The sequence below is a fragment of the Nuphar pumila genome, chromosome 6 (genome assembly GCF_984573655.1).
Source record: "Nuphar pumila chromosome 6, dmNupPumi1.hap1.1, whole genome shotgun sequence".
Classification (NCBI taxonomy): Eukaryota; Viridiplantae; Streptophyta; class Magnoliopsida; order Nymphaeales; family Nymphaeaceae; genus Nuphar; species Nuphar pumila.
In genome coordinates this window covers 112,752,823-112,765,463 of record NC_143254.1, presented here as the reverse complement: position 1 = coordinate 112,765,463, position 12,641 = coordinate 112,752,823, and the positions used below count along the sequence as shown (strand labels likewise).

Below are 12,641 nucleotides of genomic sequence, written 5' to 3'. Positions count from 1 at the left end.
GTACAGTAGGGTGCCAAGTGTTGCTAGTGTGACTCAGGGTTTTATGGATCTTGGATGAGTTATGTTCAGGTTCAAACCTAAGTTTTGGATCCATAATGGATTTGGATCTCATGTTATGATATGAATCTTTAAATTTAAGCTTTTGATTTAGATTCTCTTTTGGTTCGTAGATCCAACCCAACTTGGTTTGGATTTGAGTCGAGAATCTGGATCAGGATCACTTGGATCTGAACACAAGTGGGGCGCCATCTAGGTGGGACCCACTTTGCTTTTTCTATATATCACTTAATAAATTAATTTATTTATACCAAATGAGAGGGTTCTAGAGAGGGTGGGACGTCCCCCTCTTGTGGACCCCATATTAGGTATTAATGAGTAAGCTTCTCCAAACAAGACTCAGAAGAGTCTATAGTTTGTTTAAACTCTTCTAAAAAAGAGGTTTTTTTAGATAGAAGACTATTAGAAAGCCTATCTAGAGGTTCGTTAAAACTTCTAGTAGGCTTAGGAAGCCTAAAAAGGAGCGGACGCCCCCCTATTCCAGTTAAGTATAAAAAAAAGTGAGTAAAACGTATCCCAATCTCTTCCACTTCTTTCTTTATTCTTTTTCTTCTTTAGAGCTTTTTCAACAGCCATTGGAGTTTCTCCAAGGTGCTAGGACAAAAAACTAAGATGTTGGTGATTCCGAAAACATGTTTCAAGTAAGATTCATCTTACTCATAGCATAGATCGGATATAAACACATAAACCGTGTGTCTTGCCGATTCTACGAGTTGATCCATGGTAGATCAGATCTGAAATAGGTTTGAAAAAGATTTTAAAAGTGTTTTTAATTTAATATTTTGCTTTAAAATATATTTACAAAATCATTTTTGGTAAATCTATGCTCGGACGACTAAACCAGGAAATCGCATAATGCGAAACGCATAGTTTCGTGTCCCTACATAATTTTAGATGTTTATATCTTTGGTTCTAGTATCATTGAATATATATTTTCCTTTTTGCGTATGTTTAAAGTATGAATCATATTCTTGCAAATTTATTTTAAGTATTTCATAGTGTTTGTGCATACTAGCATCTTAAACTAGTTATTCTATGCAAAAAATATGATTTATTTTGATAGTTTAGATTTCTGTTATAATCATATGACATTTATTTATGTTGTAGATGATGTTTAGATATTGTCCATGTGTTGATGCATGATTAAAAATAAATATTCCACATTTATACTTGAGTTTTTTTTATTTTTTTCATGATTTATATTGTATTTTTCATGCTTTCTTAAAAATTTTGACCGACTCATTATGGTAAAATAAATATAACTCTCAAATTGGATCACCAACGGCCAAGCCATTTTATGGAGACCTTTCAGACACTTAGAGGTATCTCAAAATAATATTGGGCCTTATTGGAGGCACAAAAGTAAGGGTTATAGCTGCTGCAACCCAAGACATCAATTATGTCCTGTGTACAATGTGATTATTGATAGTCAGTTTTGCAAAACATTGAATAAATCAATGGTTTTGATTTTATGATTGATTTTTGGATTTGTTATGCGCATCATATGAATAAAAATGAAAAAAATAAAAGAAAAATATGTTTCATTTTCTTTAAATCTTGAGGACTGATACAAATCATGTAAAACTCAAGATTCTGTAAAAAAAATCGGATATGGAATTATCACATATAGGGTCTGGTCCAAAAAATCTATAAAATTCATATTATAGAGTTTTTTTATAAACTTAGATGATTCTAAAAGCTAACAGGTATAGCTATCACAAAAAAAATTGGGAGAACTAAGTCCCTCTCGGATTGGGTCTGGTGACTACTTCTTTGTGAAGCAAGTTTCTCGCAGGCTCTGTCACAATAGAAAAACAGTCTCGGGTTCATGAATTTTTATGGATAGACGAAATCATTTTTCTGAGATCTATCACTTGTATTTGAAAGTTAATAGCTTCTAGTACTATTGTAAAGTTTTATATAGATACATTTATTCATTTTGATGGTCTGTCAGACTCGTGAACAACATGCATATTCTGATGTTATACAGTTCTTGATTTCAGATAATATCTTTACTTGTGAGTTTATTTTGTTAAAACCATATGCTTAATTATGATATGAGATGTTAATATTGTATATGTTGATGCGAGATTTGTCATAAATATGTTGTATGTAAGCATTTAGATTATTTATGCATACTAGCATATGATACTGCATGTTAAACATGAAAATTAAGTATGATAATTAGGACAAGTGGTATCATAAGCATGCATGTGTTATTTTATGAAAATCATTATTCATGCTAAATTGAAATCAGTCTCATGCATCATGGGTTGTGGTATGTGGCATGTGATATGTTGTAAGTCATGTGGGGCATGCATACATGGGGCTCTAATGCGAGTCAGGTTTGGTGAAACCAATGAGGTGCTTATGAGTACCTGGTTTGACTATGTTAAACATGCTCATATATACACACACTTTAACTGGGCTCTTGGGTGCTCCTTACAAGAGATGACATATCTTGGGTTGGGTTCAAATGAGCTATGTTAGGATACCTCGATGACTGTAGGGGGTTTGGGTTCTTTTCTTGTGAGGTCGTGGTTTGAGCTGCCCATAGTGGAGCTTGCGGCTTTTGAGCCTGGTATGAGTGCACCTAGTGTTATAGTTTAACTTAATTTAAAAAATACATAATAGCTCATTTATTCTAGTGGCTTACTTTGAAGAGGGTAGGAGGTATACACGTCGAGTGACACATTTTGAGGGCATAAACACCTCTTTGAACCCTAGTCATCGATGTAGGGGGCTGGGGCTGCCAATTTATCCTAGGTAGACAGTCAGGCTCTATAGAGTCGAATTTGATTTTTTGGACCACTGTTAAATCTCTCTCTTAGTTAAAAATCACTTCAATAGATGTTTGGCCTAGCTCTTCAAACCGATGGGTTAATTAAAATACATAGCATAATAAACCTTCGTCATATTGCTAAGTCAGGATTAGGTTCTGAGTGTGTAACCTTAAGAAAAAGAAAGAAAAACAATGCATTAGATTAGGTTCACAAGTGGTTAAATGATTCATTGAATGTTAGCTTAAAATTTTATGCATGTCATGTATAATTTATCGTTTAAGCATATGTTGGCATATATGGATATACTTGATTGTGATCTTGATTACTAATGATAGGATGCATGTATGTTACTTGATGGTAAGAATGAATTATTGTGTAATCCTGTATGATTAAATTATTATTGTATGATCACTAACTTTGTTGAATTTATATGTTATGATTTAGTGGCAACCGACTCTTGGATCATGTTTTTTCGACGAAAAAACATATTTTTATGAGTTGGGAAAATTGATGCCTTTATAGCCATTGATTTTGGATCAACGGAAAAAAATGTATACAAGTCAGATTCTGGTGATTTAAAAGTTGTTTCCTACTAAAAAATCTATATGTCACATCTATGGTGTTAGATGTGAGAAAAAATATCAAAAATAGGTGATTATGAGGGGGAAGGACAAGAAAGTGGGCAGACCCAACACATTTCTCTCTCTCTCTTTCTATATATATTTACTAGGAATTCACACCTGGATCATGCATTTTTTTATGAAAAACAATTATATTCGGAGCATCACAAATTTACTAAGATTTTAGATAGTTGATTTTTTTAACATTATAGAACCCACCCATGTGTCAAATTCGATTGTTTCCCTATAAAATCAAGTACCTAGATCACACCTCTACAAACAAAATTTAAAAATTATACTAAAAAATCAGAAAAACACCCATTTTGCATATTTGGTTTTGCATGGATGTATTACCCTATATATATATATATATGTGTGTGTGTGTGTGTGTGTGTGTGTGTGTGTGTGTGTGACTCCAAAAAATGGATCAATCTTGGATCACATCTTCGCTTTTGCATTTTCTAAAATTTTGTTAAAAGAACCCATGAATTCAAGAAAATCAACGAGACATAATATACCACCTGATCCAAATGAGGCACTTGGGCTTAATATGCAGGCCATGGGTTTTGTATTAGACCAGAGCCTAGACCAGACTTAGTTGGTCAATGGGTCAGGTTTGACCATGCTTGGCCCGTTAACATCTTGATCTAGCCTGTCCAGTAAATAGGTCAGACTAGTCCAGCCCACTCATTGGCCTGCCCTAGTGAGAAATGTCTAGGTAAGGAATGGGCAAACTGCAAAATTTGATAGTTTTTTAGGAAAACGAAGCCTTTTGGTTTTAAGTTTTAAGTTTTAAATTCTTAACCACCGTGTGGGCAGCGGGGTGGTTGCGAGGGTGCTGAGATGACAACACCGGATTAAACCCAACTAGTCTTTGGGTGTGTTTGTAGCTTTTAGAGGCAGTCCACGTAAGGCACCATGGACATGGAGCTCCACTCGAGGATTTTCTCGCTTTGGCAAGGGTTCTTAGTGCACTTCACCTTTTAGTGGTATGCCTAACCCAACTGTTTTTTTTTTCAAAGACAGTGGAATTAAAATGTTGTCATTTTTTTTTATCAAATGAAATAGCTAAAAGTTTAGTTGACTTTTTTTTGTCAAATAGAATAGTTCAAACGGCCTCATTACTTCATTATCTATATCAGAAAGACATCCCATTTTGGATGTATGTCTTTAGAGACACGAGAGGACACACTCAACAAACCAACATGAATAATGACACATAAAGTGAAATTTTAATTTTATATATTTTTTATTTTTTTATAGAATACATTTTTTACTATTAAAATGTAAATAAATAGTACTAAAAATTTGTGTCCCCATATCCTATTCTCACAAAATTTTTGAACTTGCAAGTGCTCTCATGTCCACAAATCATTCTAACAAGAACTTGAGAGGACATTTAAAAGTTGTGGTTCTCTAAGAAAATCCTTAGGCATGTTGATCAAGGCATGTGGCTCTTGCTTTGATCCAATCCTCACTCCTCGAAGAGTCTCAAGTCTAAGATCCTCGACATAGCTTAAAACCTCTCCAAATCTTACTATTTATGTGACGCCCCAAAATTTTTAACTTGAAAAATATAGGATTTTTTTAAATTTTTCTTTGTCAGTCTAAAACAAGTTTCAAAGCATAGCGAAAATCGTTTGATTGGTATAAGTTACCAAACCCTTGGCCTGGATCTCAAGTCTAAGATCAACTACTCCAATAAGACTTGGATCCAGGTCTAACAATAAGGATTCTATTTTGAATCTCAACCCCTTCTTTTTTTTAAACAAATCAGAGCAATTTAAATGCTCATAACTGAAACAAGGCAAGTTTTAGCAAAAATAGATATCATTCCAACATAACTGTGAAGCAAGGTTTAGACAATTCAGAGCTTAGAAATTTTAACAAGTTTATCAAAACATTAAAAGTAAAGCCTAGAAGACCTGCTTCATCATTCCCGCCTTGCATCCTAACTTGTGTTGCTCAGCAAGTCATTTCTCACACATATTCCTTTTAAAGGGTGAGACTCATGAAAGCCTAGCTAGTACATACATAAAAAAATGCAAGGAACTATATAACTTTGAAACATACATTATATGACATTTCATATATTTATAAAAATTATCAGCTTGGTAGATATGGAATGGAAACTATGCAACATGTATACTTATATATCTGATATGTTAAGGCTTGTTTTCAATACAAAATTGTGTTATTAGCAAGGTCTTTATTTTTCTTTGATTAAAGGCTCCCTCGGGTACATGGGGATGCATAAACATCGGAATTGAAGAGATCACTTCGGGTGTTTATTATGGAATTGTATTTTAAATTACATAATGTTTAACTGCTTGAGAGTCTAAGTGGGTTGTTAGTGGTCGAGAGATAGCTCTCACTTGACACTAGAAGACACGAATTATGATGCATTTTGTACTAACAGTAGTAGTTACGAACCTATCACGTAGTTCACATTGATAGCCCCAGCCTCCTAACCATCAAGTGTCTGAAGACCAAATGGGACGTCTTCCTCCTATAAAATATCAAAAAGATAGATTAACCTATCATGCGTCATTCGAGGCTTGTATCACCTATCCTCTTAAAGGTAGCACAAATTCGTAATGGGTTATAAGGGTTGTTTATCTTATAACCCATATGTTTGCTTTGGTGCCTTGAACCATTCAAGCATTTTGCAATTGAAGGTGAATCGTCGTTTATTTTTGTGTGCATGTTTAATATGTGCCTCTTTGCACTCATAGGGGTTCTTCATAACCCCAAGCTCGTTAGAGAGCTAACACTAGTACATGCATGTCTTACATGCCTTACAGTACTAATGTCACACCCCATAGTTATCAGTTGAGTTCCTTGAACCACTTGCTATAATACGAGTCACAACAGCTTTTGTATATTGTCGAAGGCAACATTTCATGCATATGTATTTTGGTTTTCCAACAGTTAATACACTCTGTTTCGAAACAAACAAAGTATTTTAGAGAATAACGTTATGACTAGATTCATCAATAATACCCATATCAAAAGTTAAATTGCCTTTACTCGATTGAAACCATTATAAACCCTCAACTAGGGTCACAAGAGTGGTCATTAAAACTTATGAAATCGCCTCACTCATCTAAGGAGTTTACCCACACAATCGCGGTGTTGACTCTTGTTCAGAAGAGTTGATATACAAAAAACAAGGGTCGACTCTTTCTTTAGAAGAGTCAACACTTATTTAAAAGAGTTGATTCTCAAACATACAGGGGTCGACTCTCACCTTAGAAGAATTAGCTCTTGTTCAAAAGAGTTGATTCACAAATATACATGGGTCAACTCTCTCCTCCGAAGAGGACCCTTGTTCAAAAGAGTGTATCACAAACACACAGGGGACAACTATCTCCTAGAAAAAGTCGACTCATACCATGTCATGGGTCAGCTCTTGATCAAAATAGTCGACTCACACAGAGCCAAGGGTCACCTCTTTTATGAACTCATGGGGCCGACTCTTTTTTAGAGAGTCGACTTACACACCTTCATAAAGGGTTTACTCTTTCTTCAAAAGAGTCGACTCACAAAGAGTCAAGGGTTAAATTCAAGACTCAACAAGAGTCGACTCCTTGGAAACAGGGGTCGACCCTCATGTGTTAAGGATTATTACCCAACAGGGGTCGACCCTCATGGGTTTCAGAAAGCAATAAAATACAGCAGGGTCGACTTTTTCATAAACAATGGTCGACCCTCACTAGCCCAGGTTCACATAGTACATAGCAGTGGTCGACCCATACTCATACATGGATTGATCAATCACCACAAGTGTCGATCCTCCAAAATCAAGATCTAGAGTTTCTTCCGACTTTGTTAGATATTTCGTTTACAAACCCAGTATCCAATACTAATTTACTAAGCAATATTTTTTGTAATCAATAACTTGTTTTGCTTTGCTTAAATAAAATATTTTGGTGGACAACAAGTGATACCTATGACTTGGTCGACATCTTCTCAAACCGATGACTAGCTATTGTCTATTTTTGCTGCTAAAGTCATTTATAAATTTCATTACGAAGAAAAAAAAATAAAATTTGATCAAAGTATTGTTTTGAAAATTAAGGGCATTACAGTTACCCTCATGCAATTCATTTTCAGACTCTCGTTTGCTATGCACCATATTTTGTTCATACATTTTCATTCATCACCTCTCTCTCTCTCTCCATAAGCAACCTTTTATTCCTGGGATAAATTTAAAAATTTGTGATATTCATTGAGTTCATTAGCGTAAAATGCCAAAGTCCTCCTTATCAGCCAAACAATATATTTTGTGAAAAAGAAGGTGCGACCGTGACTTTCCAACTCGTGACATCCCGGTGTTCACTCCTGTTCAGAAGAGTTGGTTTACAAAAAACAGGGGTCCACTATTTCTTCAGAAGAGTCGACTCTTATTTAAATTAGTCAATTCTCAAACATATAGGGGTTGACTCTCACCATAAAAGAATCAGCTCTTGTTCGGAAGAGTTGATTCACAAATATTCATGGCTCAACTTTCTCCTCAAAAGAGGACCCTTGTTCAATAGAGTTTATTCACAAACATACAAAGGATGGCTCTCTCCTTGAAAGAGTTGAGTCATACCATGTCATGGGTCAGCTCTTGATTAGAATAGTTGACTCACACACATCCAAGGGTTGGCTCTTTGTTGAACTCAAGAGCCCAACTCTTATTTAGAGAGTCCACTTGCACACTTTCAGGAAGGGTCGACTCTTTCTTCAAAAGAGTCAACTCACAAAGAGTCAAGTCTTAAATTCAAGACTCAACAAGAGTCGACTCCTCGGAAGCAAGGGTCGACCCTCGTGTGTCAAGGATTAATAGCCAACACGGGTCGACCCCCATGGGTTTCAGAAAGCAAAAAATTACAACAGGGGTCAACACTTTCATAAACAATGGTCGACCCTCACTGGTCTAGGTTCACACAATACACAACAGTGGTCGACCCTTACTGGGACATGGATTGATCAATCACCACAAGTGTCGATCCTCCAGAATTAAGATTTAGAGTTTCTTCAGACTTTGTTAGACATTTCGTTTACAAACCCAATATCTAGTACTGATTTATTAAGCAATATTGTTTGTAATCAATAACTTATTTTGCTTTGCATAAATAAAATATTTTGGTGGACAAGTGATTGACCACATACCTATGACTTGGCTGACATCTTCTAAAACCGACGATTATCTATTGTCTATATCTGCTTCTAAAGTGTTTTATAAATTTTGTTTTTTTTTTTTATAAAATTTGAACAAAGTATTGTTTTGAAAACCAGGGGCGTTACAACTATGCTCAAGCAATTAATTTTCAGTGTCTCATTTGCTATTCACCATACTTTGTTCATACATTTTCATTGATCACCTCTCTCTCTCTCTCTCTCTCTTTGCATAAGCAACCCATTTGCAACCCAACTTTGAATTACCCCAAAAATATTTGCTATAGGATATAACTTATAAGACTGACATGGAATCTAATGTACCAAATTAAGGGGAGCAAGTGTCACTCGGCCAAACTTTTTACAAGTACATATATGTCTTGGAATAGGTTGCTTTCCAAATTTGCATGGTATTGTACTAAGACCGTGTAAATAGTATGATACCATCAAAATGAGTGGTGGAAATTGCAAGCATCCTATCCTTTCTCCAAAAAGTCAAAATCGAGTTCCTCTACCACCTCGACGATGTTACATATTGGACGAACTTAATTAGATGATATAGGGTTACTGGAATATATGCACTTTCATGTGTAATAGTATTTTTGTTTTTTCCTAAATATCTGACCTAAAGATGTGTTCGACATGATTCATTTACTCGGAACTTGGGGTGTGTTTATCCAACAAAAATACATAACTTTTTCATATTCGAATATTTAAAAACTGACGAGTCATTGATTTTCAAGCCTAAAAATAGCTTGCTTTTGCATCATAATTGGATAATTTATGAATCGATTCCTATAAAACCAAGAATGTAGACCATACCCATATACCCATCTGGCCATATTAAAAAAACAAACCCTTAAAAATTCTTGTTGCACATGATATTACATTGCACACATTTCTACGATGATATACAGACTCTTTACTGGCGCTGTTGGTCATGGTATGTCCCGTATAGCTTTTACTGAGGCAAAAATGTAATGCCAATAAATATTATCTTTATTAAATCTATTAATTTGCACCAATAAAATCCCTATACTGGCGCAAAAATATAGCGTCTCTCTCTCTCTCTCTTTTCTTCAACATTCACCAATTCCCAAGTTGAGTTTTAAGAATGAGATTATGCCTGTTTCCTTGCGACTTTCATTATACAGTTGTGCTTAAAGTCTGTTTTTCTTTTGTCGAGTCTGATGTAAGTTGCATGGTTCAGGTGAATCAATACCCCGAAGAGTCAACCCGTATACTTGAACTTTAATAGCCTGCGGGCAAAATTGTGAATGAAGTAAATGCGTTGAGTTTTCTTTTGTTCACCCTCGTTGTGATTGCAATTTCTCTCCCTCTATTCTCTCTTGCTCTCTTGCACTCTAATTACAAGCTTCCACGATTGGCAAACGAGGTGACAAGTAGGTTTGCGACGATGATGAGGGACCGTCGCACCCCGTTAGCCTATTGAAGAAAATAGGTCCGTGACAAGTGGTATCAGAGCCCATTCTCGTGTTGGGGATGAAACTCCGAAGTCGGTGTCGATGGACACGCCGACATGCAACAATTTGTGGGCAATATAACCTCTAAAAAAAATAAAGAAAGTCAAAACTTTGTTACTTTTCTTTTTAATCAATACTTTGTTACTTTAGCATTTTCAAAATTTGAAAGTCAACACTTTCTTTTTCTTCTCCATTTCAATTGTTATTTTAGACTCTCCATTATCTTTTATCATTATTCAACAATTTTATCATATAAAAAAAATAAAGAAAACTTCAATTGACAACTCTCATTTTACTATTCTGCTGCGGGATAACCTCTATTATGTGCTACTAAAAAAAAACAAGATTAGTAAATAAAATAAAAGCAAAGCCTTTGAGATCACATTATGGGGCCGTAATGACTCACAGGGACAAACCTACTTTGGATCAGTACAGACACGACACAACACGTATGAAAAATATTTCTTTTTAAAATTTATATTTTTTTTAATAAGCTTCGCAATTGTAAATACATTTTAATATATCAAACATTAAGAATATTTGTAATCAATAAAATGATCAAAATTCATGTCTTGGCGTCATATTTGGCAAAAAGATTCGCAAACACGTGCCAGAAACTCTACTGAGTCACAGTTCGTATCCCGTGTCCTACTGACATTAATTTGGCGGAAGAAGAGCATATCCTCACAAGAAAAAAACTAGTTAAACTTCAGATGGATTAGTCAATATCACAAATCATCCGCATCAGACAAGGCGATCAATATCATCAACATTTGGACAAAAAATACGCCCCTGTCCAAATAGGGATGGCAGTGGGGCGGGGCGGGGCGGGGGACAAGGTTTCCACCCCCGCCCCGCCTCAAAATTTTATCCTCCACCCCCGCCCCGCCTCCGCGGCGGGGATGGATTTTATCCTCCACCCCCGCCTTCATCCCCGTTTCATGTCCTCCACCCCCGCCCCGTCCCCGTCCCCGTCCCCGCCCCGTCCCCGTCCCCGCCCCGCCCCCGCCCCGTCCCCGTCCCGACCCCGCCCCCGTCCCCGACCCCGCGGGATGAGCGTGCTCGTCACCGGCGCCGCTGGCTTTGTCGGCACCCACGTCTCGCTCGCCCTCCGGAAGCGAGGTGACGGTGTCGTCGGCCTCGACAACTTCAACGACTACTACGACCCCTCGCTCAAGAAGGCCCGCCGTCGAATCCTCGGCGACCACGGCGTCTTCGTCATCGCCGGCGACATCAACGACGCCCGGCTCCTGGCCAAGCTCTTCGACCTCGTCGCCTTCACCCACGTGATGCACCTCGCCGCCCAGGCCGGAGTCCGGTACGCTATCGAGAACCCGGCGTCCTACGTGCACAGTAACGTCGCCCGGCTCCAGGGTTAGGAAATTAGGGAAGGGAGTTAGGGTTAGTAAACAGTTCATCTGAGTTGGGGGCGGGGATGGGGCGGGGCCGGGACGGGATGGGCCGGGGGCGGGGCGGGGATGGGCCGGGGCGGGGCCGGGGCGGGGATGGGGCGGGGCGGGGGAACGTGCCAGTCCATCCCCGCCTCCACCCCCGGACGGGGATGGATTTTAACCTTCATCCCCGCCTCCATCCCCGTTTCATACCCTTCATCCCCGGTCCAAACGGGGCGAGGCGGGGCGGGGCCCCGCTTTCCCCCGGTCCACTGCCATCCCTATGTCCAAAGCCTCCGGCATTTTGAGTCCACGGCCCACGGGTACTCTCAAGCAGTCTCGGCTACGTCCCACAAACAACAGACTTTTGACCGGACGACCAAGAGAAAGATCTAAACCCACAGATATAAAAGATGGACGGCAAAAAACGCATCGTATGGAGAACAAACGGCCTTGACAGTCACGTGATCACAAACGAAGACAGGATGATGCAGTGGACCCCCATGATGGGTTTCGTGCGTTAGTCACCGGCAGTAGCCGGTAAACCAGTCTAGAAAGGAAGGATCTCGGAGCGCGAGGGGTCTCTTTCGTGTCCGTCTCCGTCTCCGTCTCCGTCTTGAGGGCGTCGCGCCCCAGCACTAGAAAGCCAAGGCTCGGGAAGACCGGATTACAGACGCGTTCTCTCTCTCTCTCTCTCTCTTGCTTCCTTCTCCCGTAAGCTTCATCCCATTTTCTTCTCTCTTCTTCCCTATGTTTTTGATTTTTGAATATTTTTTTTAGCAAATGTTCTATATTTAGTGAACATTCTGGGACCAGATCTATCATTTCTTCCTTTTCTTTTCCTGGAACCGTTTCCCCTTTTAGCTTAATCGTCCGTCATTTTTCTACTTGTTGTTTTGGCTCTAGGGTTTTCGTTTACAGTTGAAGTTATTAGTAGACATTTTGGCTTGGTTTCAGACGGATCTGTTTTTTTTTTTCGTCTCTGCTCGTTTTCTTCATTGGTATTGGTTGTTCTGCTTCCTATTCTTCGTTTTTGATACGTTTCAGTCTTCTTTGTGATATAGGGTTTGCATTTTCATCTTTGACTTCATTTTCTGGACCCGCTCCAAAGCCGGATCTTGTAGGAATATCCAATTGATT

General features: G+C 38.2%; 1 protein-coding gene across 3 annotated transcripts in view; it reads left to right on the top strand.

The window, feature by feature from the left end:
- Positions 1-12,102: 12,102 nt before the first annotated feature.
- The window catches only part of GSL10 (glucan synthase-like 10), a 234,036-nt gene continuing 233,497 nt past the window's right edge, over positions 12,103-12,641 (top strand). For 2 of the 3 annotated variants that reach the window (XR_016432360.1, XM_090008729.1), the window contains exon 1: positions 12,103-12,215. The gene's annotated coding sequence lies outside the window, so the exon portion shown is untranslated. Of the gene's footprint in view, positions 12,216-12,561; positions 12,622-12,641 lie in introns of those variants that run through there. The other variant, XM_090008730.1, reaches the window with a different exon arrangement.